The 27,897-nt window shown below is 33.8% G+C and overlaps 1 protein-coding gene and 1 long non-coding RNA gene across 9 annotated transcripts in view; one reads left to right on the plus strand and one right to left on the minus strand.

Moving 5' to 3' along the window:
- The window catches only part of Dpp10 (dipeptidyl peptidase like 10), a 1,332,172-nt gene that overhangs the window by 860,077 nt on the left and 444,198 nt on the right, over positions 1-27,897 (plus strand). The gene's annotated exons all lie outside the window — the stretch shown is intronic.
- On the minus strand, positions 5,370-27,876 carry LOC106010444 (uncharacterized). 5 transcript variants are annotated; one of them, XR_015446104.1, is made up of 5 exons: positions 27,578-27,876; positions 26,986-27,092; positions 26,606-26,717; positions 16,917-17,075; positions 5,370-13,417 (listed from the first exon to the last, which is right to left on the minus strand). It is a non-coding gene; the product is annotated as an uncharacterized LOC106010444 (long non-coding RNA). The 5 variants fall into 5 exon arrangements; XR_002386341.2 differs by lacking the exon at positions 5,370-13,417 and adding an exon at positions 14,059-16,580; XR_002386340.2 differs by lacking the exon at positions 5,370-13,417 and adding an exon at positions 14,059-16,598.

The following is a 27,897-nucleotide window of genomic DNA, read 5'->3' on the forward strand; positions in this document are numbered from 1 at the left end:
AGATATTATACAAAAATGGATGCACCTGGAAAATATAAATTTGAGTGAAATAAATCAGGCACATAAACTTTAATACCATACAGTATCTTTCATTTAAAGAAGGTAAAGCACAAACAAAGAGCATTATAAAGGATGGATAGAAGGAAAGGGGAGACAGACCTCTTGCATGTGGGAAGCTGTCTAGGAGACTGAAAGTGAAGGGGACGGGGAAGGGGAGGGGAAATGAAAGTAAGTAGAATAAAGACATGCCGTGTACAGTAACCTAATAACCTCAATGTATGTAAACATTATATGCTATGAACGTGAGATAAGGTTAATTATATCAACAAGAACAAAAATGAGGAAACAGGATTTAGAGGAGCATGTAAGGATTCAAGAGGGAGGGGAAAGTAATTTAAAAACTGATTGACATTCTCTTAAGTCCTAGAAGTCTCTTCCTTTCCCAACACTTGTGTCTATCCTTGGAATCCCTTTTCAAATCTGATGGCCCAAATATTATCCCACTAGAAATTTAATGCCCCGAAGTAATGCCAATGGCTATTCTTTGTCCTAACCCCTATCAGAACATTACCTTCTCTAAACTCTATAGCATAAACCCGCAGTATGGAAACCTTTGTATTGGGTATAATCACAATCCATCTAATCTCTAAGGCAGTGTTTCTAAGACTACTGTGAAACACCTATAGTTTTAAGTATTGATTCATCTATTTTTATTTCCATTTTGGTATAAAAATAGTTTTGAAAATACAATAAAAATAAACTTCTAGAAAAAAATGAAATAATATCTAGTCCAAATAAAACCACAAATCTTCTGTTAATATGTTCAAAATACCTAAAGTTAAATTTCTACCAAATGTAGGTCTAAGCATAATATTCACATAGAAAAAAGAAATGTCAAGAATTACTCTATTTGAAAGAATGTGTACAGTTACAAGATTGATATTAAACTAATAACTATTTGTTTTTCTTAAATCAGAATTAAAGAAAAATCAAGGGAAATAATAATTCTTTATATTAAATACCTACTTGCTGATTTTGAACAAAACCTGAAAAATCAGTGTTAAAATTTTTAATATGAGCTATCTTTTATGTACATAGGTTAGATTGACAGCAGTACTCAAGAGGACAATGATGTATTCTAGCCTACTTTGTATTTTTATTTTTATAACACTCATAGCAGAAGAGAAACCAGATTCCAAAGTTAGAATGATGATAATGGAAGGCAGGCTTTTTTAATAAAAAATTTAGCAACCTCAGGCTAATTTATTTTGAGGTTTTAAGAGCCAAGTGATATTTTAATTTGAAATTTTATCGTGAACTCTTTTTCAGCAGCAGTTCCAAAATGTATCTCTTAAGTGTTGTGTTGATCAAAAATACATTCTAAGTTTTAGATCATTCTGGATTACAGTGGACAAATATATCATCAGGTAATGAAAGCTTATTATACATCAGAAGTGAGTTATTTGCTTACTCTGAGTTTGACACTTGCTTAGTGAAATTAGTTTACTGATCATGTTTTGGGGTATTGGAGTAATGTCAAACTTAAAATTTCTTCATTCGTACTCTCAATGAAACCTTGTGCTCTGGACCCGTAGCCAGCACTACATAGCACAGCTCTACTCCAAGAGACAATAAGCCATGAGGAATAAGACTTGTGTCACATTTAACTTTTGAGTGGCCCAGAGATCTGTACCCTACCAAGAATGCAATATTGCACAATATATAGTTTAGTTATCTATGAGAACTGTGTTATATTTTCTTGATATATAAATGTGGCCATACTTTATTCACAGTCACTAAAATTTAATTTTGTTTCTTCTCACAGTGTGTATAATTTTTTCTCTAATTATACAATGCAAATTGTATGTGTGATACAAGTTGTTGCACAAATATTTTTAGAATAAAGTGGACTGCGATATGTGGTAATATGTGAAGATTTGAGTTTCATCTTGATCTTATCAGACCAGTATTGGTGCCAGTTAAGCTCATTTGCCACATGATGCTCCACTAGAGATATTCAAACCTTTTTTTTTTCTTAAACTCTCTTATTTTTAAAAACTTAATTTTATTGGTACATTTTAGGTATACAATATAATGACTTCATCACTGGAAATTTGTACCTTTACATAGTTTATCTTGATCCCATTTGATCCAGCTATTCTCCTGCTGGGTATCTATCTTCCCAAAAGAATTAAAAGAATCAAACCACAGCGATATATATGCACCTGTGTTCATAGCGGCACAGTTTGTAATGGCTAAAACTTGCCTATCAGATGGAGACTGGATAAAGAAAATGTGGTGGCTTTTTTTAATATAAAATGGAGTAGTACTAAGCCATAAATCCCTTATTTTTAAGTGATGTGTGACAGTGTAACATATTGAAATAGAAAAACTGTTACATAACGGCAATCCAGGGCATGTTACTTAAGCCTTTGGAGGCATGGTTTCTTCATCCCAAGTAGGGATAACGGTACTATAATTAGAAGCATAATGAAAGGTAAATGACCAAAAACTATGTAAAAAGCACAGGAAAATGGCAAAAAAAAAAATACCCAAGAAAATATGTGGAAATAGGGAGATAGATTTTGTTCAAATGGGAAGGGGATCAAAAAATGGAGGGAAAGGGACAGTGGGGGAAGGAAAAAGGATGAAAATAAATAATTATGTCCTGTTCTGTACATGTATCAACTCCCTACCAGGAATGCAATCATTGGGTAATGCAAATATGTACTAATAAAAAAAATTAAAATTGAAAAAAAGTGAGTCTGTAGCCTTGTAGGGACCCATATGAGTGCTATTAGGAATGCTGTGGTTATGAGATATGTCTTTATAAATGCACTTCATGGTCTCATTCTCAGAGAATAATATCCAGGATATTAAGGAGGCAATGAAGTCATTGTTTTAACTTTTATGGAAAACAAAACACATTATAGTAAATGATATCAATGTATTTACAGTGAGTAGAAAATTCATAACTCAGGGAATCAAACCAATCTGTCTTGTTGTTTATTTGTTTGTTTGGTGCTAATTTACTATACTTAAAGCTTTGTCTATCTACTTGAAGGAGTTGCAGAAATTGTTGGGCATTAATGCATTCCATTTAGCTGATACTTAGCTCCAAGCTAAAATTACCTTATTCTCTATCTTGTTTCTTAAACTTCTTGATGAAAATTTAATGTTTATAATCACCAACCTAACTGATATTTAAGGTAAAATTGAATTTATATCTATGATTTTTCAAGATAACATATATTTATTGCAATGTAATACACTAAGACAAAATATTATATGGATATTAGAAATTTATATATGTGGATACATAAAATTTACATGCATTTAATGGGCTGCTAGGCAACCATTAAAATGATTACTTGACAAAAAGTAATGAAAATGGAAATGCCTAGAATGAAATATTCAGTGAAAATTGTATAGTACAAATTTATATGCACGTTACATATGCAATTGTACTTTACATATATACACATCTGTATGTACAAAATGAACGCCAGAACTGACCATGCCCAAATATTGAATAATTTAAGTGATCGAGTTGCTGTTTTTTTATTTTTTCCAATTTTTGTTCATAATTTTCAAATTTTCACTAAGAGCGCTACCATTATTGTAACAACTAGAGTTACTAAAATTCTCACTAAAATATAAATATATTTAACCAGTGAATTATTTGTTTGTGTATAAGAATTGAGAAGTGGAGCTGAAGGTAAAAATGTGGAGTACCAAGGCCAGTGGGTGGTGCTGGGAAGTCATGGAATTATAAACTACATGAAACAGACTATTGGAAATACATTCTCAACTGCAGGAGAACTGCAAGGGAGCCTTGATCCCCAGATGCTAGAATGAAAGATAAACTGTTCCCTTCATTCCAAAGAGCCACAGGATAGGGAGGGGCAGAGAATAACAGTTGGTTGTTAGTGATCCTGGAAAGATAACGACATTCTCAGGACATAAATTCTTTCAATAGCAGTTTTACTCTCTTGTTTCATAAGATGTTGATGCTTGATATTTCTCATTATCTTCTTTTTTATATCCTTGTTTTTATATCCCATAATATAAACACTTGGAGGGCTATGATATTATGATACTCCTGTTCTTGATTCATAGCTCAAAGAATTGAAAATTAGGTTGGAATGTAATTAATTGTTATAAAGGCTGATCTTTCTTCTTAGAGTAGTGTATAACAGAGCATTTTACTAAGTGAAGTAGATAGTTTTGGGATGAAAACTAAAGCAATACTTATAAAGGTATACTATCAAGCAAATTTTCATTTCTCCAAATAACCAAATATATTTTCTTTATTGGTATATTATATATTAAATGGTATTTTTACCAAAGTTTAAATTAAGTAATATTTATATTAAACTGCTAGAAATGACAATTAAAAATGTCTGCAGGAAGAACTCATTCTATGGCAATCTCTAATATTAGCTGCAGATAATCAATTTTTTGTTTGAAAATAGAATTTAAACAGTGTAAGGAAATGCTTTTAAGATTCTAGTTTGTCTTAAAATAACAACACTTATGCTAAATATGAAGACAGTAAATAAAAAAACTTACCCATAAAACTTAGAGTAAATGTCTCAGGGAAGAAAAAAGATGCACATATATATATATACATATATATATAATATATACTATATGTATGTATATATGTGTGTGTGTGGTTTAGAAGTGCACTGATTAAAGATTTTAAAGTGAACTTAAAATACAAACTAAACTTCAGAGTAGGAAAGCTAAGTGCCGTATGATCTCATACTTATTAAAATAAATATGAATGTGTGTGTATATGTGGTAGAATAGTGAATGTAATCGTGGTCTCAGATTGGCATTATTTTAGTGCAATTGTTAATCTTGCTCTCCTTTACCAGGTTTGCCCTTTTGTTATCTGATAGCTTTGAAATAAAAAAATTGGTGGTTGCTCTGATGACTATTAGATTTATTATAAAGTTAAAGTGGAAAGTACTCATAATATTCTTACATAATATGTTTATAGTATATCAGTATATCATATTTTTATTTCTCTTGGACATTTCTATATGTGTTATTTATTTGTACTTCTTTGAAAAACCTCCTTTGGGAAATAGGGTCAGTATTATTTTTTGCTTCATAAATGAGTAATTTGGGGCCCAGAGAGGAGATAGTCACTTCTCCCCAACTGAAAGTTAGTAATAAGGTCTTGGTTGAAGGAAGGTATCCCTTCATGAAACTAACGGTGCATACTATTGATAAATTACCTCGAAAAACACCTGTAGACTTAAGGAAAACAATATTAATGGAAACACCTAATGATAACAGAAGTTTACTATTGTAATCACATTAGAATATTTCAATTTTACTAAAATAATTAGATGATCTGGAGAAAAACTAATCATTTTATATCATAAAACTAATTATTTTATAACACTGTGCAATCTTAAAAAAGGAAAGAAGTCTTTGCAACTTGACATAATAAAAAGCACATTTAATACAAAATCTCATATTAATCTTTTAGTTCAACTTGCTTGATTTTAGGCATGTTTTCCTGTGTGTGTCCATGGGTGTGTATGTGGGTGTGTATGTGTGTACACATTTCTTTCTGAAGGTCTAGTTCTACCTAATCTGATTGATCATCTTGTCAATTTGAATGGGACCTTGAGAACTTTAGATATGATAGAGTCAAATATTTCACCCCACTAGTTTATACCGAGTAAAGATTTACTAAGCACTAAGCATGTAAGTACTTCCCAAAAATTTATTAGTTGGAAAAATTGCTAGAAACAATAGTTTTTCATTATTTTCCATGGTAAGTCATTTCAAGGCAATCAAAATGTTCTCTCTTCTTCTTCACAGTAGTTTGGTTTCATGTGTGCTAGTGAATGTGCAGAGACTATTAGATCTAGCAGATCTAAATCTACTTCCTTTCTGTACTGTATACTTTTAAAATTACCGAAAGTGAAATACTGTTGTTTCTGTACTGGAGGAATGCAAAAACTGAAGCTATAATATTGTCGCTAGTATATTAAAGTGGAAGTCCTGTCACCCATTTTGAAATGCCAACAAAAAAGATGGTAAGTGGTGAAGAATAGAAAAGGACCTTTAATCACTATAGCCATGCTTCTTTTTTTCCAAAAAAAAAAAAGAGCCAGCCGTACTGATGCACACTGTCATCTCAGATGCACACTGTCATCCCAGCACTCTGGGAAGCTGAGTCAGAAGGCTTGCAAGTTTGAGACCAGCCTGAGCTAGTCATGAAATCATGTCTCAATAAACCAAAAAACAAGCAAACAAACAAACAAAAATTGCTTGGTATGTAGCTCAGTGAAGGTTCTGAGTTCAATCCCCACTACTACTGACTGGATTAGTGTATAGTTCTGGGTGCAACCTAATGGATTTACTGAAGACAGAAGCCCCACCCTGGATGTGGGCGTCACTTACCAAGAGGATTGTAGCCTGAATGGGATATAAAAGGAGAGAAGGAAAGCATGCTCACTTCTTCCTGCCTTCTTCCTGCCATGCCAGGGACTGTTCCTCCTCTACCATTCGCCTCTGCCACAGCACCCTGCCTTGGAGCCAACTGACTATGGACTGAAACCTCTACAAACTGTGAACTAAAATAAAACTTTCTTCCTTTAATTTTTGTGTGGGATACTTTGTCCCAACAATGAGAAAAGTAATTAAGACAACACATGCGGTCTTTCCAGTTTTTTTATTTTGAGATTATCCAAATCAAGATGTTGTAGCTGGGATGGGTCTAAAGCAAATCACCGTGTGGCAGTGGTTTGCTTATTTTCTTACTTCTACTTTTTACTTCTACATCACTTGGAACTTCTATTATTAGTAGTAGAGCTATGAGTATCATATAGCTCTTTGCTATTATTTATAAAACTTGACTCTACTCTTTCATCTCCTAAAATACTTGCTAAGTACGTGGATTAAAATGACAATATAATTTATAATATTAAATAAGATTAAAACCCTGTTTTTATATCACTCAAGGCTTAATGTCTTTATAACCCAACATATGTGTCTATGAATTAAATATTAATTATCTCTTTTTATTTTTTGGTACCAGGGATCAAACTCAGGACCTTGCACTTGTGAGGCAGGCACGGCACCAGTGAGCTAAATCTTTTGCCCAATTATTAATTATCTCTTATTTCAAATGAAAATTGAATGTTTAGCAAAGTACATAAAGTATGACGAGGGAATATTCTGCTCATGGTAATTTTTTATGAATTTTTTTCTGTCACACATAAAAGTGAGTTCATTATAATATAATGGGTTCCTATGCGCATACTGTGATTGAAATATACAGTGAATGTTTAAACTTAAAAAAATTACACTAAAATTCCAATTGCCATTATGTTTCTCAAAGAACTGTCCCTCTCTTTGAACACATAACCCATCCTTGCCACTTTCTGAGGCAGTTCTAGAAGTCTTTTTTCATGAGTGCATTTTCAAGATGTGATAAAAGTGTGGTGAATGCTGTTGTCAGATACCAACCAACAGAAGAGAATCCTCATAGGAACATTATTATCCATCTTCTGGTTCTTCCTCAAAGACAAGATCACCATGAAATGTAAACATTTTAGATGAGGGCATTGAGGCAGTTACTACAGTGTAAATAAAGACACTGAAAAAAAAAAAAACATACTCCAAGAAATGGAAATTAGTAGCAATGATGGATAAGCATTTTCAAAACAAGGGGAGTATTTTGAGAAGGATTAATGGCAATGTGTCTTTTACTATGTTTCTAAATTTAAACAGATCTCATTTTTTAGTTTTAGTTGGTAACCTCTTGGTATACTTTGTTGTGCTGTCAATATTCATGTGAACTTTAATGAACTTGGGCACTCATTATGAGAGTTATGTACTCAACTTCCAAACATTAACCATAGTTTGTATTATATAGCATATTTATCTCCAACTTCTTGAATGCTGTTTCATTCAGGGATGTAAATGAAAGTGTCAAATGGATTTGAAAGTTTAAAAGAAAAAATTGAAAAGAAAAAATACAGCAATTATTAGAGATGTAATCAAGAGGAAGGTTCTATGTTGATCAGAAGTAACTTCTAGAATTGTGCTAATTATAAATGATACGGTCTATAATTAAGAGTGTAGGAAGGTGGGGCTGGAATTTAGTTCAGTGGTTCTGCCGCCTGCCTGGCAAGCACAAGGTCCTGAGTTCAATCCCTGGTACCAAAAAAAAATCCCAAGAAAACAAAAAACAAAAAAGAGTGTAGGAAGGAAAGGGAATAAGCTTACAGATTATAATCCTTGAAATATGATTGATCAAAGTCAGACTTGCAGAAATAAATAGAGATGTAATCAGACTCAAGATCAGATATGAAAGGCCATCCTGTAGTAGGCAATTTGATTTATCATGTAAACTTTAGAATTAATTAAAATTGAAGTCATTACTTATTGATATCTGACCAATCAAATCAAGACATATCTGACACATGAATTTTTAAGCTTTTGGTTAGGCTGCAGGAGGAAACAGTGCATTCTCTATCCCCACTAATATTTTGTGTAGGTTGGATGGTCATGTGCTAAGGACATGTCAATGGGATTTATATAATTTGTATTAAATTGAAGATTCCATATCCAACTTAAATTCTAAGATTTTATTGTTTTACCTCTCCATGCACTTAAAGGATCAACTTGAACTGCTTTGTCATATTTCTTTGCTTTAAGAAACCAGTAAGTACATTGGTTAAAGACTCTTTCTAGGGAATGATATCAACTTTCACAGAAATTTCTCTCTTTCTCATCCACACAGAAAAAAACTCTGGTATGAGATATAAAGGTCTTTTCTCTCTCTTTGGCTCACTATAATGAGTTGTTGAAAAGTCATTTAAAAGCTGATCTCATTTTGTAGTTTTAGTTGGTAACATCTTGGCATACTTCATTGTGTTGTCAGTACTCAGCTTTAATGGCCTTGGGCTTTGATTATGAGCGTTGTATACTCAACTTGCAAACAGCAAATATGCTTGCAAACAGCATCTAACACAGGCAGTTTGCACATTATTGCTCTGATGATATTCAATTTGTAAGTGATGAAAATCTATATAATAATTAGTGCATGTGTACATGGTACTCCCTCTTTCCTTGGAGTTTAAATTTTCACTTGATTTTCAGCCTTTACCGGTATTTTGTTTCCATGATGTATTCCTTAGCTTCTAAGTCCCCCAAGATTCTCTTGTATCCAAAAAACATAAAAACATGTAATCATTTATTTAGGAAAGTAAGAATTTTTGGAGCGGAGTGGTTGCATATTCTGCTCATGCATAAAATTAAATGGTATCTCATTTTTTTGGACCATTCAACTGTGTGGTTTTCTAAGGCCCAACTAATCACCAGTGTGGTGAGATAGCTGCCTAAATAGGGAGAGTTAGGACTCCAGAAATCAGAGCTTAATGCAGTGTCTGTTTGGCACTGTGGATGAGACACTTGCCTTGTCTAAGTGGTCATGTATTCAGTTATTAGACTGGGAGGATAATTTTTTATTCTGCTTCTCTTCTAAAGTCATTGTAAATATGAAAGCACACAAAAATACTTCAAATACTTTAAAAATTTGTCTCTATTTTTATTGAATAAGTATTTATTTTTGCTTCATTAGATTCCACGACTTTGGACAAATCAACTGGTCTTTGTATGTAATACCTTTGTCTGAGCATCAGAGTGATCACTACAGTAGCAATCAGGTAGTTGTTTATTTGGTATTGAAAGTGTGCCAGGCAATGGCCCAATAAGGTTGGGCTAACAACCTTATTTAATCCTCACAGCAACCTATGGAATTACTTTTATCATCTTCACTTTACAATAGATCAAACGAAGCTGAGAGAGTTCAGTAAATTCCCTGGGCTCACTTATCTAGCACATTGTAAAGTAGTGGATACTTCAGATTAAATGTTAGAGGATTAAAATATTTTTAAAAGCTTTCGGTAGATAAAACATGGATAGAAAAAAGGCATTGGGTAGAAAGTAGGTTTGTTTTGTTTTGGCCAACTGTGCCCAGTCACCTGTGTGGAATCTCCTTGTTTCTTAGATTCTTTGAAATCTCAACTGTGCCCTTCCTTTTGGGGACTAGAGCACACCTCTGACTGTGCTAGAATTATTATTGTTTAAGGATACTATAACTTAACAAATGATCTTCAAAGCCTTGTTTTTGTTCACAGGCCAGTATATAATGTCAGTGCCCAACAAAATCTACACTCCAACGCTTGACATTCCAGGGACAATCCTCAAACCGTGGAAGGAGAATACCCTGTTGCTTGTTCTGCACAAATGGATTTTTACCTCCAAAAATATCTTTTTCACATTATGCCAATTTTGCTTGGAATGTATTTTCCCTACTAAAAACAAATTCCTATTTTTCCTCATAAAATACCAAGTCTTTTCCATAGTCCATCATGACTTTCCCAGCCATCTTTGTTTTCTCAAAAATGTTTCCTCCAAAATGTTTCCTCCCTGATTTTTGTGCACTTCCATACTTTGAGCTGCTCTCCTAGCCTGGGTTTATGCAGAGCAAAGACAAGTCTGTTTCTATCTCTCATCTCCAGTATCAGATAATGTCTAGCATATAGTTTGATGGCTATTTCAGGAAATGAACTGAATTAGTACTTTCGTGCAAAAACCCTAATTTTATTTTGAAAATAGAAAAAAATGTCAAGCAATATGTTTCTTTACAGTTTTAAATAAAATATAAATAATAGATAATGTTATTTTTGTTTTACACATTAAAAGAAAAAGTCCTTCAATGTGTTTTAGTTCAACAGAAAAACAATCGAGGTGTTATGACCCACCTTGTCACAGAATACAGTGTGGTTACAGGTGAGCAAATCCAGTATCAAGTTACATCACTCTAGAAAGACTAATATTATTCTTCTTCAATTGTCAAGGAAAGTTCTAAGAACTAGAAATATTTATTCATGCTTTGGTCCCTGAAATATTTATCTGTCATAGAAATCCTTCAAGTAAACATAATACCTGGAACTGGACAGACTGTGTGAACATCCAGGAGGCTGTCTGAGGTAACCTGTGTCCAGTGGGCCAGAGGGATTTTGTTGCAGTTCACCACTATCTGAATTTCCATTTTGAAGTGTAAACATGGAGGTGTTTAAATGAGGAGTAATTCCCTCACAAAGGGAAGTGCTTAGAGCCATCCTGGATGGCAGGAACTGAAAGAGGTTGCAGACAAGAGGCAAGGATGGTCCATGTCATCAGGCAGAAAATACAGGAATGACTGAGAACAAACTATTTTCTTCTGAACACCCAGACTTTCCATGCTAAGAAATTTCTTTTCTTTTTTAATTTTAAGTCTAGATTACTTTATATGAAGCCACTTTTTTTTTCTTCTTGATTTTTCTAAACCTCTCTATAAAATGGCAATCCCAGACAGTCAAACCTGGAAAGGGTTTGAAAGAGTATTTTCTTTTTGCAGTAAGGTATTTGAAGGTGAAAGTCTAATTTAGTTTTACTTTGATAATGTTTATCCCAGTTCCTGGCACATTTTAGGTACTCAATAAATTTTATTTGAACTCAATTAGATCCATATGCTCTAACTGCTGCTAACCGTATGTATTCCCCCAAAGTCTGATTTAGAATTAAAGGACATGAATCTTTAGTTAACAGTAGTTTTTCATGGTCATAAAGTCTGAGATAGAAGTAGGTTTAAAAATCACATTACTTTTTATTTTTGTTATAAATTAGTATTAATATATGACTAGACTTCTTGACTTTCTATAGTTGAAGTTTTTGATTTAAGCTTATTAATTTTTGTTAATTCTAAAAGAAAAAATAAACCAACAGTGATTGGTAGTCAATGCCTGGGATTTTGCAAAGAGGTGACATTTTAATAATACAATTATTCTGCATTCTTCCCCAAAGATACCTAGAAGTTTAAGGTGACTTTTGTCTCAGCCTTTGGATCTATCATCTTGTAATATATTTTTTAATCTCTTCTCTCTAACCAGCGTTTTCTGAAAGCTTTCCAAATTTATCTTGCATTACTTAGTTCCTTTTTCTTTTCTAGCATCAATTCTATCTTCATCTACCAAAAATACCTTCAGTACTGCTATTGAAAGTTTAGTTCCTTGAAGACCTTACCTGTAGTCTGTTTCTATACTTTATTCTGTAGTAATTTTAATCTCCAATTTTTTTCCTTTATTATATGCTTTGATTATATACAACATACATTGTTATATGTGTTTTTAAATTAGTAGATGTTTGAGCTCCTTTATTTTTTGGAAAAATATCTAATCTTTTACAAATAAATCATTATCGCTTGACTGTATCTTTCTCTGAGAGACTTCAGTATGGTGTTGTGTTTTGTTCTGGCATAAACATAGATTTATTTTTCCTGTGTTTATTTGGATGAAGGATTGTCTATCTAGATTCAGTGTTTATTGATCTGGACATTGTTGAGTCTTCTAGTGACTGTAGATACAGGATAGGTGACACTGCATAGTTCCTAATATATTCCTTGGTTCTAATCCGATTTGGCTGGTGTATTTTTATCAGAATTGCTATTGTGTCTTTTCCCATGTATCCAGTTCTAAGTGCTTCAGTACTAAGATAGTGTATATGAAAAGTAACATTATATTAACCTGATGTAAACACTGTACAATGCATTGCAATTATTGAACATTTTGTGGTACCTCGTTAATATGTATAGCTTTATGCTTTTAGGTATCAGTTAAAATCAAAAGTAAAAGAAAAATTACATTGTATTTCTAATAATCCTCTTTTAGGCATATTCATCTTGATTTTGCCAAAACCTATACTTCTTTATTTGTAGGTACTACACATTTCACAGTATCTGATCTTATCATCATCTTCCCAAGCCCTACCTATGTACTAGGATTTTTTCTAGAACTTGATGTCTTTGGGGGATATCATGAGTGAAACTGTGAATTTTAGAATTTCCTAAAATAATTTAGAAATTAAACAATCACACATACACACAAATATTATCACAGTTATGCCTCCATCTGGTGTGAAATTTGGGAAAGTTGCTTACTCAAAAGGACATTCCATAGTTGGAAGTTATCAGCAAGTTCAACATCTTTCTTTTAACCTTTACATTAATGATCTTAATAATTCTGGCAGTTTTCCTTGAGCACATTACACTGTTGGCTCTCTGTCTCTTCTTGTAATAGGAGTGTAGCAAAACCCCAAAGAAAGAAAGACAAAAGATGGAAAGGTAGAGGATAGTTCCTCTAACTGAACCTTTGTCAGGAGGCAGGCAGGCTTGAGTGACCCTTGTTCCTCTTCTTCCTTCCTCTCAGTCCCTGGGGATGTTGTGAAATCTCCAGGGCTCCAGGCAGCACAAAATGGAAATCATGATGAACATGGTCAATGAGGAATCAGAGAATGCAGAGAATGTAGTGTATGTTAACAATTGTAGTAAATGCAGTAGCTACAATAAAAAGTTCAGTGCTATTTTAGTTTTCTCTCAAAGTATCCATCATGATTGTTAAACTTATTACATATTCCAAATATTTGAAATGCTTTATTATTTTATACTTATCATTAATTATCTCTGGGTCCTATTTTTATTGCAGTACTTAAATCACTACTTTGAGTTTAGTTTGATCAAAAAATTGAAAAATATTAATTTGTAGAAATACAGTTATTAATAGATTAGAGTGCACTCATTCTAGCATTTTTCATGCATAAGTAGACATGTGAATAAGATTTCATGCAATATTACAATTTCATAGAATAGCTGTACATTGTCATGAATTTTCACAGGATTATTGTTATTTATTTTTTCATTTACTGGAAGTACTTTAAAGTATTTTCTTTACATAAAATTTGTTGCCATCATTGAAATTTATGGGATATAGAAAACTGCCATTATATGGTAATCTTACTGTATGTTTCTAACCTATTTTCATTAATTTTTTTCAGTTAGTTTAAAGCATAGATTCTACATATATTAGCAGAAGTCTGCCTTTCAGAGAAATGGTTTTTCAGAACTGATTGCATGCCTAATGGAAATATTTCAAATACTGAAAATTCATATTTCAATATATAACAGAAAAAAATTAGACTGTAATCCAAACATTTTAAAATATAGGTTTATTAGGTTGACAATATAATTAGCTAAGTTAATAGAAGTTGTTGGTGAGAAAGAATATTCTCAGAGTTATTTCCAAAACCAAGAATACTTTTTAAAGAAATCTACACATTTATCATAAAGCAAAAAGTTGATCGGTGAATTATTGTGATAAAAAACCACTATTTTCAAGTACAGCTAAATATTTATCATCACTCCTAAAACAATTAACATGAGTATTTGCCTATTTTCTTCTGTACTTTGGATTAAAGATAAATGTATTGAATATACATTTATTGGCTATCATTAATTGCATTCTATGCTATATCTGTATTTGGTGATAGAATTATAAAATTTTAAACAAGATAGATATGGGATTATAGCTTGACTGAAGAGCGGGATAGAAACTGTAGGTAAATAATTCAAATGAAATACTTAGTTGTTATTTTGTGTCAGAAATCTGTTCAAGACAAATATATGGCTGTGAAAAAGACAGGCTTTTTGTGGTGTATCCCTAACAATGGAATCAGAGTGTTCTAAGATTCCCAGGAGTTCATGTATATTTTTCAATGTATAAAGGACAGGGAGAGTGCATTCCAGGCTAAGGAAACAGTATGGACTTGAAAAGTAAAGACGGAGCCCAAGTGAGGTTCTACTTGTAGGGAAGTTTAAATTTTTTTCTCTGAAAGTTAGGACATTGAGTGTGCTGACACAAGTTAGTGTAGTTATGGCAAAAGGGAAGGTTAATATGGCAACAATGTATGTATGGCATTAGACAGGTTAACAGGAAAAAAGGCATTCGATTTGATAATTGTGCACATGTCCAGGGAAAGTAAGCAAAATCTGAAACCCAGAGTGGGGCCAGAGGATTTAGGGTTAAATACATATTTAATGGAGACAGGATTTGATTGGGGTGCTACTAGCAATTTAATTTTGCCCCCTATTTTGTATTATGAGAGCATGTTTGCAGTACGCAATGATTATATTTGTAATGTGTGTACCTACATGTCTTCATTATTTTTTTTCACCACTCAACCAACCCCTCCCCTTCTTCTCTTGGTCTCTTTCTCTTTTCCAAAAGATGGATCTCTCTGTTTGCTAGTATCTGTCTTTTATTTTATTCTTTAATTTATTTATCTTTGGGGTGTCATATATAAGAGGATTCACATAATATTTAAGTTTGTGTGCCAGATTTATTTCACTTAACATTTGGTCTCAAGCTTCATCCATTTTCTCACAAATGACTCCTTTTTCATGGCAGAATAGTACTCCACTATATATAAATACCAGTTTTTAAAATCCATTCATTTGGTGATGTGATAAGGGTCATTTCCAAGATTTTGCTTTTTGAGTTGTTCTGCTCTAAACCAAAATAAAAGATCCAATCATATATTGAGTAGCTATTGGCTACTCGGAGGGGAAGTAAAAGATTTTTAAGGACAGAATGCACCTGGAGTATGGACAGTAGCCTATGACAATGTCTGTATGGGAGATAGATTTTTTAATTCTCAATCTCTTTTGTGATATGAGTTTGATCTTCTTTGGTGAATAAAATTTATGTGAAAAGATTCTGTCTCTATTTTAATCCCTTCCCTTTCTTTCCCTCCTCCCTCCATCTCTCGTTTCCCTTTCCACTTGAAATGGAACATTTGCTTCCTTATTATCGATCATTATTTTTGCTCTTCATTTATATTTTGGGTTTCTAACATAAAAGAAGCCAAGGGATACTTAAACTTGTGAGTGTGATTTATTTCACTAAACATTATAGGATCAAGGTGCATCCATACACCAAAAATACCTCAAGTGTATCCTTCTTTATGGCAGAATAGTACTCCACTGTGCATAAACTTCACTTTTTTATCTATTCACCTGCTGGTGAACATATAGGTTGTTTCCAAGGTTAGATATTTTAAATTGTATAAATTGTACTGCTATAAAGACAGGCATACATGTATTACTGTAGTATGATTAATTCTTTCAAGAAGGGGAATAGTTGGGTCAAATAGAATTTCTACTTTTAGTTGTTTTAGGAATCTCCCTACTCCTTAATGGTTATACTAGTGTACATTCCTACCAATAATGAAGAAGGTTTCCTTTTTCCCCACAACCTCTCCAACATTTGGGATTTTTTATGATGTGTTATGTACAGGGCAAATATAACATTTGCTGCAAATCTGTACTAATAAAATATACATAGTTATTAAAATAAATTTCAGTGAGAAGTTTGACAACAATTGTGTTCCAGTTTGTTTTATCCTATCTAGAGAAGGACCTTTAGGGAAGGCCCTTTCCTGTGCTTGAGAACAATGGATTGAAAGACTGGGGAAGGGAAGATCAGAGAGATGTAGAGACTGCTGCTTCATTTCAGATTGTCAAAGAGCCATAGCTTCTGGTGTCATTTCCTGGGCCCGAAGATAATAGAGGAGAAATTTCCTCTTTCTCTCTTCTTTTATCCAATTTATAACTGATCATTCTTTCCAAGCAAAACCCTTTCTGTTCCTGGTAATCTTTGTAAATTCATCTGTAATACACACAGAGACTTACAAGAGAAAATGTTAGAGGTCAATATTTTCAGACTTCATTGTGCAAAACTTGGGATTCAAAATGTGTCTCTACAGCTGGGAAAAAAGGGACACTTGAAAAGTTTTCCTTATATTCTTCTTCAACCAGAACAGTCTTATGTTCAACTGGTTTTAATAATATTTCTTGGTGAGGGAAAAAAACATTCAATTGAGAAAAGTGAATACATGAAACTGAAATCTCCCATCAGACTTAGTCTTGTGACCATATTTCTTGTTTAATCTATTCTACATGACAGGAAAATTGAGAGCTTGTTTATAGACTTGCTAACACTTACCCTTTGAAATCCATATCTACTTCAAGATCAGTCATTTGTGTACCCTGATGACTTAGAAAATGTCAAGGAATGTTCACAATAATTATTCATACTAGGATGGAGTGAATCCATGAACAATTGAAAGCTTGATCTTGAAGGTTGTAGAACATGTTTGAGGACCTGTAGAGAAAGAGAAAATATGTAAAGGTCTACTAAAAACAGAATGAATGCTGAGCAGAAGCTGCGCAGTGTCAACAACTGGTGCATTGATCCCATTTTTACCCTTTGTAAACAAAGGTGGCATTGGAAAGTGAAGTTGTAATTCCTGGATTACGTAGTTTGTAAAATGGGACATAGATTTTAAAAAGGAGAGAATTTTTAACAAGAAATGGGTGTCCTAGATTCCTTCATCTATTTCACTAATTATGAACATACATGTTAGAAAATACAAGATAAGTCAAATTTTAGCACACAATCGAATCACCTGGCGGGCTTGCTTAGCATAAATTGCTGGACCTTTTTTCAGAGATGCCAACTGAGTAAGTCTGCAGAGGGTGTGAGAACTTGCAACTCTGTCTCAGACAATGCAGCTGGTCCCAGAACTAACATTAACAGAACTGATGAGATAGGCAAACCATGGGAATTTGAGTTTCTGAAATTCGTTACCTTAGACCAGTCAGAAAAACAAATGCCCATATTTTTACCTTAAGAGTTATGATGTCCTTTGCTTTTGAAAAAACAAATTTTGTTTTTAAAATTAAAAGTTTAAAAATTGGCTGAAAGTAATATAACAATGTCCACTCCTTTTACTTTATCCCAATCTTCAGGTTCACGTGAGCCTTTTTACTGTCATTTTCCATAAAATTTGACAGCTTGTATAGTTAACTTATTCTATAACTTTTACTTTCGTAATGTTGCCATTGGGTACATTTAAAATTTTTATTTAGGTTTTCAAGATAGATAGTTCCCTGTAATAGGAATAGAATAATCAAATACTTTCCCTGTAATCTGATTATATTACTACTAGATGGAAAAAGTCATATTTCATATAAATACATTAAAATATTTGCAGCTTATTTAAAAAATGATTTAAAAATCTACAAAGTTGGGATATTCATTAAAATACACAAACCAGAAGATTTTTATGAAGCACCATTTAGAAATAATTGATTCTCAACACAAATTTTGAATTTTCAGTACTTTTCTTCCCCATAAGGATTTAAAATGCCATGAGTTGTTTTATCCTTTTCAAAGTTGCTTTGATTTTCTTGCAGCAAAAACACATTCAAAATTATTAAAATAATATATTCTAATAAAGACAAATATTATTTGTCTTTAGCACAGGTCTAGTCTTAATAAGAATGCAAACCTAACACTGAAAAAGTATTAAATATTCAAATATTTTGAGAAATATTTTCAGATGTGTACATATTTTGGTTTAGTCTACTGACAATGGTAATTGAATATAGGGAAATATTTTTATCCTAATAAGAATGAACACCTAAATAAGCCAAATATTGGAGGAGTTAAATAATGTACTGATAATGTCATAAATATCTTCATATTATGGAGGGATAGACAAGTATATTTACTTTGCACCTCTTTTCCATATATATAGAAAGAGAAAGAGAGCTAATGTAATTTAAATAGCATTTCAGTCTTCTTGAAAATAATCATGCATTTACAAAGAAAATTCATTTATGTCTTTCATTTTGTACATTTCATTAATATTTGCAGTTTTGTCAGTTATTACATTTTTTTTTTTTTTTTTTGTACCGGGGATCAAACTCGGGACCTTGCGCTTGCAAGGCAAGCATTGGAACCACTGAGCTAAATCCCCGGCCCAATATATTGTGTAAGAGTACAGTTAAAAGTAGAAAAATTCTATTTTCAACATGAATTATATAAGAGCAACTGAAAAAGAATGAAGGAAAAAAACTGTGGACGAAAGGAAGAAAAAGATGGAGTACAGAAACTTCTTTGGGGTGTGAAAATATGGATATCTGATTTCTGGTGATAGTCTTTCAGAAATTTCAATTTTGTTTGGCTGCCTCTTTCACTCCTGAGTATTACTTAAGACAGTGAATGGAAAGGTAATCCTTACCCTTCAGAGGTAAGAAAATCTCCGCAGGCTTTAGAGAACCTATTTGATTTCAATAAGTATTAAAAGGCTTTGTAATTGTGCAGGGCCCTGCATTCACTGTAGAGGTAAGATTGATTCTGTTCTGAGCTCAGTGGGATGAAACTCTTAGCAAGTATGAAGCACTCATAATTGGCCCACATGCTTTCCATGGGGTTATCAAACAGCCAGAACCCATTACTTATGGTAACTGACTATTGACTCAGCAACTGGACCAGAGAAAAAGGTTGTTCATGAACCCTTATCAGAGATGAGATTAGCTGGCCAGCCCTGGAGTTTACAATCTAGCATGCAGAATAAACATATAGTTATCACTGAAGTTGGTAATTTAAGCAATGCGACTGAGGGGAGTGTGGTGCATGGAGAATGAAGCCTACTTGCTGATGTCAGGCTTGAAATCCTAGCCTAGACTTTTATTTCAATTTTATGCCAGTTATTTAATTTATGCTATAAGATATTTATTGCCTACATTGTTGTTGATGTGTAAAGTTCCTGTTACTAGGATAGCAGGTACTATGGACAATTGCAACATAGTTTAATAGTGCTATGATACAGCAGCACAGGGAGCCCTTGGAAGCCACAGGAAGGCTACTTGATGACAGAGATTAGGGAAAGGGACCTGAGAAGGGTCTAAGCAGAAAACATCAGAAAAATAGAAATAAAACTGTTTAGTAAATACTTGTTAAATGCCTATGTCTCATATATCACTCAGTAAAAATGATGTAAATTAGCTAGTTTATTAGGATAATTCCACAGGGTAGAGAAACCTATTACTACTTTTCCTCAAAATGAGAACACAGACATCTAGGAAGGTTATATAAGATCATTGCTTGTATGTCATGTTGAAGTTGAGCTGGGCCTCAAAGTGAAGCTAATGCTGTCCATTCCCTGTGCTATCCTGGACAGAGATCTGGACAAGAGGATTTACACACTTTTTCTACAAATGTTACATAGAAACTTGGGAAATGGATAAGAATGTAATTGGGATTAGAAAGAGGATTTAGAGATCTAAGCTTTGTACTAGCAGAACTTGCTTCCTATAGAATGTAAAAGTAGAAAATTAATGAGCCAAAAATATGTGACGAAATTAGAAATCTGAAGAGTTCAGAGAGTATAGTCAAAAGAGCAAGAGAGTCTGGGAAAAAAATGCTAAGACAACTCATAAAATTATAAGGTAAATAATTATCAAAAAAATTCTGATGGATTTTCTATCTTGCTAAAATCATGTGCTGGTGGAGCCGTAGCAGGCAGGAAAACTTAAACAATACGTATTTGTCAGCTTGTTTGTATACAGACTAAAGTCTTTTTTAAGGAAATTTCTTATTTTATTGTCATATGGTTTTATTCTAAATTTTTGAGAACTGATGGGAATTGGTGGTAGTCTATTTGTGTGATTCAAAAGTATGAGGTGTAATTTTTCTATGTGAACACCTAGAAGCATTCTAGTGTTTTGTCCTCAGTATGAAGGAAAGGTGTGACTTTACAGGCTGCCTTTTAAGGATTAGGAAGACTGGCATTTAGAATATTACCAAGGGAGTAGTCTATGTTTTTTTACAAAGCTCGGCTCATTCAGAATGACATTCAGAATCCAAACTTCACCAATCAGCTCTCATTGGATCTAATGAGCCCTTTCCAATGTGATGTCTGTGTTTTGCTCATAATACTAGGTTTCCTCTCAGTAAATTGCTTGTAATGGAAAAGAGGTGTAAGGTAAATACATATATTTTACTGCCAAGCAGGGCTTGATTTGGATTAAAAAAATAAAAAGTCACCTTGTGCTCACACTTGGTTGCAGCCATCCACAGATAATGTTAATATAGGTGGAATGGTGTGATGAGAGAAATGAAAGGAGCACAGAAAAGCGATGAAGGGAATGGCATTTTGGAACAATATATGGCAGCTACAGGTCCTCCTCTTCTCCCAGTGGTTTGGGGGCAGTGCCCTTGTTGTATTCTTCATTGGATAAGCCATCTTCAGACAACACCCAGACATTTTTAAATTTGTCACTATGTTTGAAAAGTGTTCCGAAGAGAAGAAACTACAACAAAATGTCATGGGTGGGAACGAGGAGAATGGCTACTGTTCAAAGATAATGGGTTGTCATTTCCAAGGCCCTTTAATTAGAGAACCATGCTGCATTTTAAATGGGATAAATGGCGACCCAGTTATATGACCCTGGAAACCTTGTTTTGCTTAAACAATTCTAACTGGGCCTCTGCCATTTGGGAGTTGATCAAATTAATCTTTCTAAAACTTGTCCTAATTTTTACTCACCATTGTGTGTGAACATGCAGATTTTGCATAACTCTGCCAATTCATATATATTAAAAACTTATTTAATAATTTGATCTATAATTTATATCTGTTAAATAGAAATGATTTTGAATGCACTGTATTAAAATAGATTACTTTTTTGTTTCAGTGTTTCTTGCATTAGCTAGAAAAGGTTATTTAAGGTAATTTCTCAGCAATATAGGACTATTTTGCTGAAAATATTGCTTTACTTATTTCTTCTAATATTAACCCCCCAAAAACTAAGCATTCCTAGGGGAATGGGAAGTGGTGGAGGGGTTGAAGGGAGGGCAGGGGAATGGGAAAAAAATAAGAACCAAGATATACCACGCAAAGGTACAAATTCCCAATGGTGAATGTCATTGTATTGTATACCTAGAATGTACCAAGAAACTTAATGAATAAACAAACAAAAAAAATAAGCGTTCAGAATTTTTTCTTCTTTGATATGTAAAAAAAAATTAAGTATAAGAAACATAAACATAATCTTAAATAATTATAAATAGAAGTTTTAATCTTTACACCTGTATATTTATGTTACATAATGTATGATACACATTTTCCCATTTGGTAAAGAACATTGTCACTTAACTGCAATGATATCATAAAACTCTTTGCCACCTAGGAGCAAATTTGACCATACAGGTAGGGCTAAATATTTATTAAGATTTGTTAAATTGATTTTAATTGTTTTAATCCTGTGACATCATTAGCATGTAGACAATTTATATACCACGATGTGATTATGGAAAATTCCCTAGGAAATTAATTTTATTAGATAAACTTTACAAAGATGCAAGAGTAATTGAAATACAATTAATTAAAAGGATCAAGTAAACAAAATAAGCAAGCTGCTTCTTTTCCTCTGTCCCAAGAAAAAATAGGTAATCTGTGTCACAAGATAAAGTCTGGGGGCAAATGCCTTCTCTACCCATCTTAGCTTCACTGAGTGGGACTCTGCAAGTAACACTTAGGAATGACTAACAAGAAAAATTTTTTAAAAAGTTAACATATGCACCATGCCTGCAGATGAGACCACTCAGCAGTAAGTAATTCAAGTGGACATTTACAGTCTAAGCATAAGCTTAGTCCCTCAACAAAGAATAGTTAGTAGTTTTACAGAGAAGTGACCAGGTGAAAGAAAATAGCATTGTGTTCTATGAGCAGCTAGTTGCAGAAAGACAAGTACAGGAGAAACTAACGCAGATAAGGATGGTTAGCAAGGTTTGTACATTAGATTGCTGTGGTGCATTCTCCTTGCCTGAGCTGAAGACGACTCAGAGTTGCCTAATGAACTTCTGTCCTTCTGATATGAAAAGTGGAGAGGGACACTGTTACAAATTTATGTCCTGACTTTAGACAGGAAGAAAATGGCAGAGGATCTCAAAACAATCTTTATGGAAAAGTGGCATATCCTTCCATCCTTCAATGCATTCATTTTTCATATACTAAATATGTATGAATTGCATTTTACTGTTCCAGTTTTTAAAAAATTTTTTAGTATTCAAATTAAATTAATATTAAAATATTTATATATATATAATTTCAAGCATGCAGTGAAATAGAGGCAAGAGAGTAATGAGAAGTCTGCAGGTCCTGGGACTGCTTTTGTGTCTGTTCATTCCTTCCTTGACCTCCTCCTGGCCCTCTGTGAGGGAGAGGGTGAGGCTGACCCTCCCCACCCCGTCCATTGCACAGCTGTGAGTTTCAATCCCACCTTCAGCTGACTCAGCAATGGAAGGTCCGGGAAGGAAACATGAGGGAGGGATCAAGAGAGTCCTCCAAGGTTCCTTCCTCTTTTCACACTTGTTGGTTGCAAAGAAAAATTCAATACGTTGCTTTATTTACCTTCTTGAAATTTTTAAGATTAATAGTCATCATGATATTTTACCTATAAATACCTCAGCATACATCTCGAAAAAATAACTAAAACATTGTGCTCCTAACCAAGTCATTAAAATCACATCTCACCAAGTTAACAATATTTCCATAGTACCAATTTTTAGATTTTTAGTAGCCCTGATTGTCCTAAAATGTTCTTGAAAATCTATTTGTTTACATCATACTCCAATGAAGGTTCTCATATTTCAGTTGAAGTATATCTCATGCATTTTGGGACAGGTTATATTAAAATAATCCTTATAGATTATGTGAAATTCAAATTTAATTAGCTCCCCTGTGCCTGTTAAATCTCGCCATTGTATCCACAGTGTTCTACATAACTGTGGTTCTTCTAGACAAGCCCTTTTTCAGTGTCTAGCAATAAGTATGATGGCATAACCACATGATCTGGAGTTCACATAATAATTAAGGGCAATAAACAAATGAATAAGATGTTGACAAGTGCCATGACAAAAGAAAAAGTTGGTGGCTGAGGGATGGTGGCATCTTTGTTACTTTTCTCCTCACTGTGACACAATACCAAAGACCCACAAGGTAGTCTATTTTAGCTCAGTTTGTAGAGGTTTTAGTCCGTAGTTGGCTGGCTCCAAGACAGGGCAGAATGGTAGAAGAAAAAGACTGTTGGCAGGGCAGGCAGCAGGCAACAAGCCCTCCTTTTTCTTTCCCCTCCTTTTTTTTCCTATCCAAGTTATAAGCCTATTGGTTGATGCCACCCAGACCCAGGGTGGGACTTGCCTTTTCAGTAAACCCACCAGCTACACCCAGAACTATACTAAAGCAATTGGTTGACTAATATAGTCTCACACCCATGATCCAGCCACCCCCAAAAGCCTCACCCGAGGCTTTGGGGGACATCTAGATATAAGCCAAATATAACAGATGGAGACAGACTGATGCACAATGGAGAGTTGGGGAAGAGTTCTCTGAGGAAATGACAAAGTAATATTGACCTGTTAGCCATATTATGGAGTGCATCATACATGTACAAATACTTAGAAAATTCTGACAGGATTAAGGTTGTATCCTGAGATAGAAGAGATGTAATTAAATCAACAAATGCAAAAAAGGCTCTTATGAGCCGAGGATTTAGCTCAGTGGTTCCACCACCTGCCTCCCAAGTGCAAGGTCCTAAGTTCAATCCCCAACAACAACAACAACAACAACAACAACAACAACAAAAAAAAATGCTCTTATGACTAAAATAGGGTCTTTATTTGAAGGAGAGCTTGAGTAAATATAGAGGGCATTTTGGAATAGTCAAAATGTAGGTAGGTGTTGCTTTATTTAGAGGCTTTTATGCCATGGGGTAAAATTTCAATTTTATTCAAAATGTGACAGAAAGTGTTAATATAAGTCTAATGTTTCCAGAGATTAATCTATCTGTATTATATCACAGCGATTAAGTGCACAAGCCTCTACCTGGTTATTAGAGTGTGATGGCAGTATTTGAGGCAAGAGATGATGGTGATTCTCATCAGAGTTACAACAGTAGAGAAACAGAAGAGGATGGATTCAGACAGGGTGTGGATGTATATATCAAGGCTGTCCATGACAATTCAACTAGCTGTGCTTACCTGTTTCTTTATATTTCCAATAGAATCACTGGTGAACTATCTACTACATCCTAAATGCAATATTGAAATAAAACATGTTATTTTCTCCCCTACCAAACTGTAAACTCCCAGAGGACTGAAACATTGTGGCTTTCACAACCACTTGCTCATATTCAGTGCTGAAAGCATTATGGAAAGGAAGCCATTGGTATTTGCTTCACAGGCCAACCATACTTTGGGAAGCATTTTGTTATTTTAAATTAATGAATATTTGCTTTATATTCTGCATATGGGTTTCAGTGAATATATATTCCTTCTTCACTAATAAAAAGAATTGCAATATTAGAAGGAAAGAGAGAAGGGGGAAGGAAGGAAGGAAGGGAGGGAGAAGTGGAAGGATGGAAGGGGGGATACAGTTATGGCAATGAGAAAGATTTTAAGGCCTATTTTATTTTTAAACTAAAGATAAAGCTTGGAAAAATGAGTCCATAGAATGCCTAAAGTCAAAGCAAAAATACAAAGCACACAACTTTGTCAGCTTCTAAGAGTGAAATTAAATGTACCTTCCTCTGTTTTCTTTTACCAAATTGTCATAGCTGGTACTGTATCTAAACTTCTCCCCCAATTGTCTTTCAAGCAAGGATACTCTGGGTTATTTTGGTGAAAAATATGTGTTTTTGATACCTTTATCCCTATGAATTTAATGAAATATTTTAAAATTTCAGAACAACAGAAATGTTCACAACTCGAACTTTCTTCATGCCTACAGTTAGGTATTCTTAAAATTAATACACACACACACAGGCTCATTTTACTGTTTTTCAATTTCTACCACATATGTATGTGATGTCTCAGTTTATAGTGAGTAGAGTAACTTCGTAGCTCTTTTACAGATTAGTTATTTTTGTAACAACTTGTTAAAATTTTCTTTGCTCCATAAAAAATAATTTGAATTTTATTAATTTTTTTTATCTACCACCCCTCAGTTGTGCCTCACATTTGCAATTCAACACATTTTAATTTACAAGTAAGTGAAATAATGAGCTGAACTATGATCTTACTGAACCTAATGTTATGAAGAAAGCATGGCTGTTACCTTGAGGGTTGAGGGCAGAGGAGGGTATGAATATGGTTTGAGCAATGCCCATGAGTTATAACGTCCATTAGTTCTAAAACACCACTTACATTCTAAGCTCATGATGGATGAGGACTTTAGGAGAACTCCTGGAAACCCTATGGAGAGCACTTTCTAATGAAAGAGTAATATTAAGTATATGCTTATATCTTAGAGCCTGTTTGAATAGTTATTTGGTAAATACATCAAATCCATAGAAGTTCTCAACAAGTCTTATCTATGACTGATTAGGTTTTCATTATTTAGTTTGCCCATGTTTGTATATTATTATGTCTTTATTCATTATTCTTTATTATATATTTATTATTTATACTTATTATTTCTAAGTTCTAATGTCAAAACTAATTGATCCAATATTTTTCATGGGAAGGTTCTTGAAGGCAGTGGAAGAACTTGGGAATTTCATTGGTAGTGATGGATAAAGAACTTCTCCATGCATTTCTCCTCTCATTTTAGCCAGCCTACATGACTGTAAGACCCTTTGCCTCTTTGGCCATTTCTTACAAGTCAAATGAAGAAATAGCAATTGCACTGAAACTAGGGAAAAGGCAATTCAATGGCTTGTGTTTACCTCTTTGGAAATGCTCATTGACTGCACACAAACACCACGTTGAAACATAATCATCCAAAGAAATACAGCAAGCTGAGATAATTGCAACAAGGGCTATTTTTAGTCAGTAATAATTACATGTTAACCAAGTGGCATCTTCTGCCAAAGTGGAGATGACATTTCTGTTGATGACACATCACATTCGTACTCCAGCTGCATCTTCATGGCACAACAGGCTTTCTCGATGTCTCTGCAGAAGGAATTAACTGTAAGATGATCATGGATTTTATTGTCATTGTTCTGTCTTTATGTTCCATTTGATGAAAATAGGGATACTATTTCCTAAATGATCTTTTTACGATTTTCCTCTTGATATTTCAATTTTTTTCCTTCAACACTTAAGTTTAACATTGAGAGAGAAAAACAAGTGTCCTTTTGTGTTAGTCAGCTTTTCATTTCTGTAACCACTTCCTGAGATTTTCAACTTATGGTGAGTGACAAGGCTTATTTTGGCTCACCATTTTGGAGGGCTGAATTCATGGTCGGCTGGCTCCATTTCTTTGGTCCTGTTATGAGACAGCCATGGCAGGCAACGTGGAGCAGAGCAAACCCTGTCACCTCAGAACTTGGAAATGAAAAAGAAAGTTGAGCGGGCTGGTTTCCACAGTCTCCTTCAAGGTCATGCCCCTGGTAAGCTAAGCCCTTCATAGGCCCCACATCTTAGAATGTTTACCTGCTTCCAATAGTGCCAATCTGAGGACGAAACTTGTAATGCAAGGCTGTGCAAACATTTAGGAGACACTCAAAAGCCAAAGTATACTATCTCTACCTCACAAAAAACGCCCTTGATGATTATATTGAATTAATGAGACCTTTTTTTTTTTTTTTGGTGCTGGGGATCAAACTCAGGTCCTTGCGCTTTCGCAGCAGGCGGCGAAATCACTGAGCTAAATCCCTGGCCCAAGACCTTTTTCTTTTTAAGACTAAATATTATCACATACAAATTCATTAAAATACATTAAACTAAATGTTAAAATCTAGACTCAGTAAATTGCAGAACCAAGCACTTAATTTTAGTAAAGAAGTTTGAATTAAAAGAGTCTAACTTACTTGTTGATGTCCAGGCCTTTATCTCAGGATTATTCAGTATGCATCAAAGTTCTTCACCTATTTTCACAATTAATATAATCTTATACCATGAACTTTTCTCTCCCCTATAACTGACACTTAAAATTTTAGTACTGTCTTCCTGACTATCATTACTTGAGAACCTTATATTGATTCATGAAGACAATTAGATGAAAAGCTTATATTAGAAGCAAAAGCAAAGAAGAATATGGAAAAATAGGAGCAGCTACTGAAGACTGATACATGTGGGTTCTGGAGGCATATGAAGTATGAGATACTTTTGGAACTCAGATTAGATAACA

This window comes from Heterocephalus glaber, unplaced genomic scaffold (genome assembly GCF_053883595.1).
Source record: "Heterocephalus glaber isolate CG9 unplaced genomic scaffold, H.glaber_assembly_v1.0 deba00000347, whole genome shotgun sequence".
Taxonomy (NCBI): domain Eukaryota; kingdom Metazoa; phylum Chordata; class Mammalia; order Rodentia; family Bathyergidae; genus Heterocephalus; species Heterocephalus glaber.